The following is an 8,388-nucleotide window of genomic DNA, read 5'->3' as shown; positions in this document are numbered from 1 at the left end:
GATATACTCATTAGATGTTGAACGAATCCTAGCTTCAGTATTATTATTGTTGTTAGAAACAATTTATTTGGTCTAGAAAGGAATAGGTATTATTATTTTCCAAGATTCAATATGACATGAGATTAAATATAGCAACTCTATTGAAGTCCATCAACTCTTTGAGAGTTGTGGTTGACAAACATTTTCTGTAACAGGCCAAATAGTAAATATTTTAGGTTTCACAGACCTACAGTCTCTGTCCAAACTACTCAACCTTGCCTCAGTAACACAAAAGCAATTTTAGACAATATGTAAATGAATGGTCATGGCTGTGTCCCAATAAAGCTTTATTTACAAAAGCAAGCCAGATTTGGCTAGTAGGTACTAGTCAGTCTGCCTCTAAGCTAGCTAGTATTCCCAAATTACAAATAGAAAAACTGTTATTCAGAGTGCTCAGGCAACTTGTCCTGGGTCACTTGGCTCCTAAGTGGCAGGCCTGGGATCTCAATGTAGGACCATCTGTCCCAGAACTCATGTTCTTTCCTCCATGCTTAGTCGTGATTGACATGGTACCATTTAAAAGCAGAATTTATAGTTCAGAGGAGAAATTCTGCTCAACTAAACACACAATTGCTCCATAACACAAACCATGCCCAAATAACTCAAGTAGAACATATCAAAATTCCAGGCCTCATGCTCATTGTAAAATGTACAGTCTCAAAAGGATTTGTTGGTATTATTTCAGTGAGAAGCTGATCTTGCTAAAATCAAGGGAAAAATTATTATATGAATGCCATAAAATAACTTTGACCTGAGTTTTCTGGAAAACACTAAAAAACATTTTCCTGTTTGAGCTTTGATAACCCAAACATTTGCCCCAGACATCCAATGCATCATCACAGAGAAAGAAACTGAATGACTGATCCTTTACAGAACAAGAAATAGGAATAAGAAGATATCTATTCTTCCAATTACTTATGATAAACATTCTTTTTAAAGATGGGCCACAGGCATTTACAAAGTATTGAGCACCCCGATACATAGAATCAGTTTTCAATTGGGTTGCAAAGAGAAGGAATGGAGAAAGGGTAGCAGAATCAACTGTATTTACCATCACAAATACATAGCCCAGCCATAACCCCCACCACCTCGATTTAGGACCCCATGTGTGAAGTCATGGAATAATGTGGCATTTGCTTGTAGGAAGCAAAATAATGGGAAACAAACATGTCAAGTGATTGTAATTATTCTACTTTTAGGAGCACTGGTTAAAGCAGAAATTCTCCACTTTAGTGCAATCGGCCCTTTGAGCTGGATGAATTGATGTTGAGGCAGCTTCCTGTGCATAGTAGGGTGTACAGTAGTAGTCCTGGCCTCTACCCACTAGATGTCAGTAACATCCTTCCCCCAGTCATGACAATAAAAAAATGTCTCCAGATATTATCAACTGTTCCCTTAGGGGCATCCAGTCCCATGACTTCATGGCAAATAGATGGGGAAACAATGGAAACAGTAACAGACTTTACTTTCTTGGGCTCCAAAATCACGGCAGATGGTGACTGCAGCCATGAAATTAAAAGACACTTGCTCCTTAGAACAAAAGCTATGACCAACCTAGACAGCATATTAAAAAGCAGAGAGATTACTTTTCTGACAAAGGTCCGTCTAGTCAAAGCTATGGTTTTTAGGTTTTTGAATGTTGAGTTTTAAGCCAGTTTTTTCACTCTTTTCTTTCCCCTCATCAAGAGCCTCTTTAGTTCATTTCTTTTATTTTGGGCTGTGGTGGGTCTTCGTTGCTGCTCAGGCTTTTCTCTAGTTTTGGCCGGGGCTACTCTCCGGTTGAGGTGCACAGGTCTCTCCTTGCAGCGGGCTCTCTTGTGGAGCACGGGCTCCAGGGCGTGAGGGCCTCAGCAGTTGCGGCTCTAGACTGAGCGCAGGTTGAGTTGTCATAGCATATGGGCTCAGTTGTTCCACGGCATGTGGGATCTTCCTGGATCAGGGATCGAATCCGTGTCTCCTGCAATGGCAGGTGGATTCTTTACCACTGAGTTACCAGGGAAGCCCCAAGGCATTTAAGCTCATCATAATTTCCCAATAATTATTACTATAGGAAACACTAACTGAGACCGAAGCATAGAGAATGTTTCACAGCAACAAAGTGGTGAACTGGGATTTGAACCCAGACAGCCTGGCCCCAAAATCATTTTTCTGTGTATTCTTTCATTTAATGTATGCAACAAACCTAGAAGGCAAGCAGTCTGGTTATGCCTGTGTTAATAATATGGAGGAAAATGGGCACAGAATTGTTAAGTAACCCACCCATATTCACAAGGTGATGAATGCTGGCAGCAGAGTTCAATCTGACCTGGAGGCTAGACACTTAACACCTAAAACCCCCAGCCCCACCCCTGATTATGAAGTCAGTTAAACAGATGAGCTGGGCTCTGCCACAGGTAAGGTCAAGATGGGCAGCTCATTGACTGGCAAGTTGGGAAATGGTGGTGGGCACAGCATTGAGCCTCTGGAACTGAGGATATACCAGGTGAACATGGAAAGGTAGGAAGACAGAATTCAAAGGGGAATCTAGAAAAGGAGGAAAATTCCACTGTGCCTGTCCCAGAGTTGGGCCTAGGGGAGAGCTCTAGTCCAGTCTGTCTTCCGTAAAATGAGGGATAGTATTAATACTCACCCGTCTCACTCAAAGTTGTTGAGCGAATTAATTAATGCCAATACACTATTTGAGGTGTTCAGATGGGAACAAAAAAGTCAACAACAGGGAAGCTGATTTGTATTTATTGTTGCATTTATTAAATTGCTACTCTCCTGGTCTTCCAGAGACTTTCTGAATAAATAGCTATATATTAATTATTCTCAGAACTATCCCTACCACCCTCTAGGAAACAAGTCTGGATGCCAAGTGGTGATGGCCACTGTGATGGACAAGTTTTGGAGAGCCAAAGAGCTACAATCTTTGAAGTCTCTTTATTACTCTTCTCAACCTATGACTGTCACTGGAATGACAGGACCAATTTCAGCTTCTGAGTTGCCTTTTCTCTAAGAAACTGGAGGATAAACTCTCTGTGTTTAGCATAAACTCTCTTCTTGTCACATGAAGGTAGTTTTCTGCCTCCTAGAAGGTACCATGTTATAGAGAGAAGAGGACTCAGCAGATGAGGCAGGGGACCTGGCTAGGCTAAGGTCACAGTGCAGAATTTAAATAGGACACTGATTTCTGGTTCCCTCATCCAGGAGGCCTTCTCTGACATACAGTGTGAGTTGTGTATCTCTTCTCTGTACCAAAAGAGTACCAAGCACATCTCTATTATACTACATATGCCCTTTCAGAATTGTCGATTTGCTCATCTGGTAGACTTTTTTTGTCGAGCTTTTGTCTGCAACTACTGCAAAGCTGAGCAGGTTGCGGATTCCCAGTAAACATTCAATAACAATAAAATGTTTTTGGTTTGTTTACCAGGAAAATGGGAGAACAGTTTGAGAGGGTCGTTAATGTCTCTCCTGGTCTTGAGATTTGGATAAAGACCACTGTTCTAAGTCCCAAATCGAGTCTCAAATTGGTGATTGGTTTTTTTGGTTTGGGGTGTAAAAGGAGACAGAGTCTCAAAGGAGAAAGACATTGATATAACTAGATCCTTCTCTTCCCATGAAATGGAGAAAGACATTGATATAACTAGAGCCTTCTCTTCCCATGAAATGGAGAAAGACATTGATATAACTAGAGCCTTCTCTTCCCATGAAATGGAGAAAGACATTGATATAACTAGAGCCTTCTCTTCCCATGAAATGGAGAAAGACATTGATATAACTAGAGCCTTCTCTTCCCATGAAATGGACATTCCTAACTCAGCATCCAGAAAGATCCATTTTTCAAAGAATTCAGCTCTTATCATTCCTCTGCTCATAACCCTCCAAATGGTTCCCCATCTTGCCCAGAGTAAAGCCACAATGGGACTGGATGCCATTCATCAACAGATGAATGGATGAGGAAGATATGATACATATACACAATGGAATACTACTCTGGCATAAAAAAGAATGAGATCATGCCATTTGCAACAACATGGATGGACCTAGAGGTGATCACACTAAGTCAAGTAAGTCAAAGACAAATATCATATGGTATCACTTACATGTGGAATCCAAAGAAAATGATATAAATTCATTAAACAGAAACAGACTCATAGACAAAGAAAACAAACTTATGGTTACCAAAGGGGGAAGGAGGGGGAGGGATAAATAAGGAGTTTGGGAGTCAGTTTAGTTTAGTCACTCAGTCGTGTCCGACTCTTTGTGACCCCGTTGGACTGCAGCATGCCAGACTTCCCTGTCCATCACCAACTCCTGGAGCTTGCTCAAACTCATGTCCATTGAGTCAGTGATGCTATCCAACCATCTCATCCTCTGTCGTCCCCTTCTCCTCCTGCCCCCAAGTATTCTGGCCACTGATGCTAGAGCTTCAGCTTTAGCATCATTCCTTCCAATGAATATTGAAGGTTGACTGGTTGGATCTCCTTTCAGTCCAAGGGACTCTCCAGAGTCATCTCCAACATCACAATTCAAAAGCATCAATTCTTTGGCACTCAGCTTTCTTTATGGTCCAACTCTCACATCCATACATGACTAATGGAAAAATCATAGCTTTGACTAGACAGACCTTTATTGGCAAAGTGAGGTCTGTGCTCTTTAATATGCTGTCTAGGTTTGTCATAGCTTTTCTTCCAAGGAGCAAGCGTCCTTTAACTTCATGGCTGCAGTCACCATCTGCCATGATTTTTGAGCCCAAGAAAATTAAGTCTGACACTGTTTCCATTGTTTCCCCATCTATTTGCCATGAAGTGATGGGACTAGATGCCATGATCTTAGTTTTTTGAATATTGAGTTTTAAGTCAGCCAATGCAAACTAGAATACATACAATGAATAAACAACAAGGTCCTACTGTGTAACACAGGGAACTATATTCAGTATCCTGTAATGAACTATAATGGAAAAGAATAAAAGAGCTATAACTCTTTCCAGTATACTTGCTGGTCTTTTCCTCACTCACCTCTCTGACCCTGGCTCACTCCATTCCAGCCTCCTTACTGCTCCTCCAATTTACCATGTACTATTTATCCTCAGGGTCTAAACCCATGTGGTTCCCTCCTCTGGAACTTTCCCCCTAGACATCCCAATGGCTTGCTCTCTCACCTCTTCCAAATTTGCCAAAAGTCAGCTTCACAAGACTTATTCTGACCACCTCACTGGCAACCTGTAGTCTCCCTTCCAGCACTCCCCATCATTTTGCTGACTTATTTTTCTCCATAATTCTTGCTGCCTTTCTTATACTATACAAGTTACTTTTACTTCATCGGCTCTTTGAGTCTGTGCTTTTGTCTGTCTTGATCACTTCTGTGTTCCAGCACCTAGAAGCCTGCCAGGCGTGCAGCACGGGACTCAACGAATGTTTGCTGGATGAATGGACACAACCAAGGCAGCACAATGAGATGGGAGTGAGGCTCATGAGCCTCAAGCTGCATTGCCTTTCCTGTTTGGCCTTTGGGCTGTTGCTCATGTTTATGGCCTCCTCCTGAGTTCATATTTGCTCTGCTCTTCAGCTCTCTTTCTCTTTTCAACCTGTGTCCACAGGTTACTCCCTTTCTGGTCAGCGGGAGCTCGATCCCAAGGCAAATTAAGCAGGAGGTAAAGCAATGGAAAGGGAAAATGCCTGCATGTACTAATGGAAGGCAAAAAGCTATTATCAACAGAGAAGGCATGGGGTTGACCATTGACCTTATTTCCTGATGTGGAAAAAGGAGGCAAACATCAATTTTTCAATCCCAGACTTTCACAAAAGCTATTTTCAAGTTAATGATGGTTAGAAAAGAGATCTTACAAATAAAACCTGAAGATACAAAATCTAGCACTGTTTTCTAGGCACAGCTGGTGCTCATGGGGGCTGTCCAAATCTTGAAATCCTATGTCCAAAGATATAATTCATTATAAGAATGAGGCAGTGAGGCAGAATGGAAAGAGCCAGGCTTTGCATATAAGCATTTGTATTTCTTAGTGAAGAAACAAAATCATAATCCCTACTTATGAATTTATTTTAGAATGAAACAGGATATTTCAAGAGCAGCATATTATATGTATAATTATCCAATCCATAATGGGTACTCAATAGATGTCAGCTGTCACCGCCACTGCCACCACCACCACCATCATCATCGCTGTTATTTGCAAGGGTTGATCTATCAATACCTAGGAGGCAGTAAGAGAGAAGGGTACTATCATGCTGAGAGAAACAGAGAGGAAGGGACACTCTATAGGCTGAAAGATGAATTTGATTCAACTAGTTGAGGGTTTCTCAAGCTCGGCACAGTTAACATTCAGGGCCACATAATTCTTTACTCTAGGTGGCTACCCTATACATTTTGAACATTATCCATGGCCTATACAGATAAGACAAACAAATCCCCAAGCTGTGATAAACAAAAATGTCTGTTCAGTTCAGTCACTCAGTCATGTCTGACTCTTTGCGACCCCATGAATTACATCATGCCAGGCCTCCCTGCCCATCACCAACTCCAGGAGTTTACCCAAACTCATGTCCATCGAGTCGGTGATGCCATTCGGCCATCTCATCCTCTGTTTTCCCCTTCTCCTCCTGCCCCCAATCCCTCCCAGCATCAGGGTCTTTTCCAGTGAGTCAACTTTTCCCATGAGGTGGCCAAAGTGTTGGAGTTTCAGCTTTAGCATCAGTCCTTCCAAGGAACACCCAGGACTGATCTCCTTTAGGATGGACTGGTTGGATCTCCTTGCAGTCCAAGGAACTCTCAAGAGCCTTCTCCAACACCATAGTTCAAAAGCATCAATACTTCAGCATTCAGCTGTCTTCACAGTCCAACTCTCACATCCATACATGACCACTGGAAAAACTATAGTCTTGACTAGATGGACTTTTGTTGGCAAAGTAATGTCTCTGTGTTTCAATATGCTATCTAGGTTGGTCATAACTTTCCTTCCAAGGAGGAAGTGTCTTTTAGTTTCATGGCTGCAATCACCATCTGCAGTGATTTTGGAGCCCCCCAAAATAAAGTCTGACACTGTTTCCACTGTTTCCCATCTATTTCCCATGAAGTGATGGGACCAGATGCCATGACCTTCGTTTTCTGAATGTTGAGCTTTAAGCCAACTTTTTCACTCTCCTCTTTCACTTTCATTAAGAGGCTCTTTATTTCCTCTTCACTTTCTTCCATAAGGGTGGTGTCATCTGCATATCTGAGGTTATTGATATTTGTCCCGGCAATCTTGATTCCAGCTTGTGTTTCCTCCAGCCCAGTGTTTCTCATGATGTACCCTGCATATAAGTTAAACAAGCAGGATGACAATATACAGACTTAACGTACTCCTTTTCCTATTTGGAACCACTGCCAAATATCCTCAGGAAGGAACGATCACTCCAAGTGGAGAACCACGGATGTCTGACCAGAAAACAGGAAATAGAAAGCAGTAAAAAGCAGATCTGACTTAAAACATTTGTATACATATCCTTATTTATCTTTGTGCTGTGTAGTTTACAGTGGAAGTTTGGCAAATCATGGTGTATGCGTGTGTGCTAAGTCACTTCAGTTGTGTCCGACTCTGTGTGACGCTATGGACTATAGCCTGCCAGGCTCCTCTGTCCATAAAATTCCCCAGGCAAGGATACTGGAGGGGTTGCCATGCCCTCCTCCAGGGGATCTTCCTGATCCAAGGATCAAACTCACATCTCTTATGTCTCCGACTCTGTGTGACCCTATGGACTATAGCCTGCCAGGCTCCTCTGTCCATAAAATTATCCAGGCAAGGATACTGGAGGGGTTGCCATGCCCTCCTCCAGGGGATCTTCCTGATCCAAGGATCAAACTCACATCTCTTATGTCTCCTGCATTAGTAGGTGGGTTCTTTACCATTAGCACCACCTGGGAAGCCCAGGCAAATCATGGTTAGCGGGTCAAATCCATCCCTTGCCTTTGTAAATTAAATTTTGTCAAAACACAGACATGTTCATCATTTCTATGTTATCTACACCTGCTTTCACGCTACAAAGGCTGAGTTGAGAAGTTGTGGCAGAGATTGTACGGCCCGCCAAGCCTAAAATATGTACTATCCAGCCTTTTGTAGACAAAGCTGTGAGATCCTTGGTTTATAGCACAGATAGATTCTGGAGTCAGGCTGCTTGTTTTTAAATTCTAGTTCAGCTTATCACCAGTACATTTTGCAGCAAGGTCCTTGAACCTCCTGGTGTTTCACCTTCCTAATCTGTCAGTAAGGCTGATGATAATGGTGCCAAACTCCCAGGGTTGTTGTGAGGATTAAATGAATAAAGACATGGGATGTGCTCTGAACAGTTCTGTGAATGTTGTAGGCAC

Source organism: Ovis canadensis, chromosome X (genome assembly GCF_042477335.2).
Source record: "Ovis canadensis isolate MfBH-ARS-UI-01 breed Bighorn chromosome X, ARS-UI_OviCan_v2, whole genome shotgun sequence".
Classification (NCBI taxonomy): Eukaryota; Metazoa; Chordata; class Mammalia; order Artiodactyla; family Bovidae; genus Ovis; species Ovis canadensis.
This window is presented reverse-complemented; position numbering follows the sequence as displayed.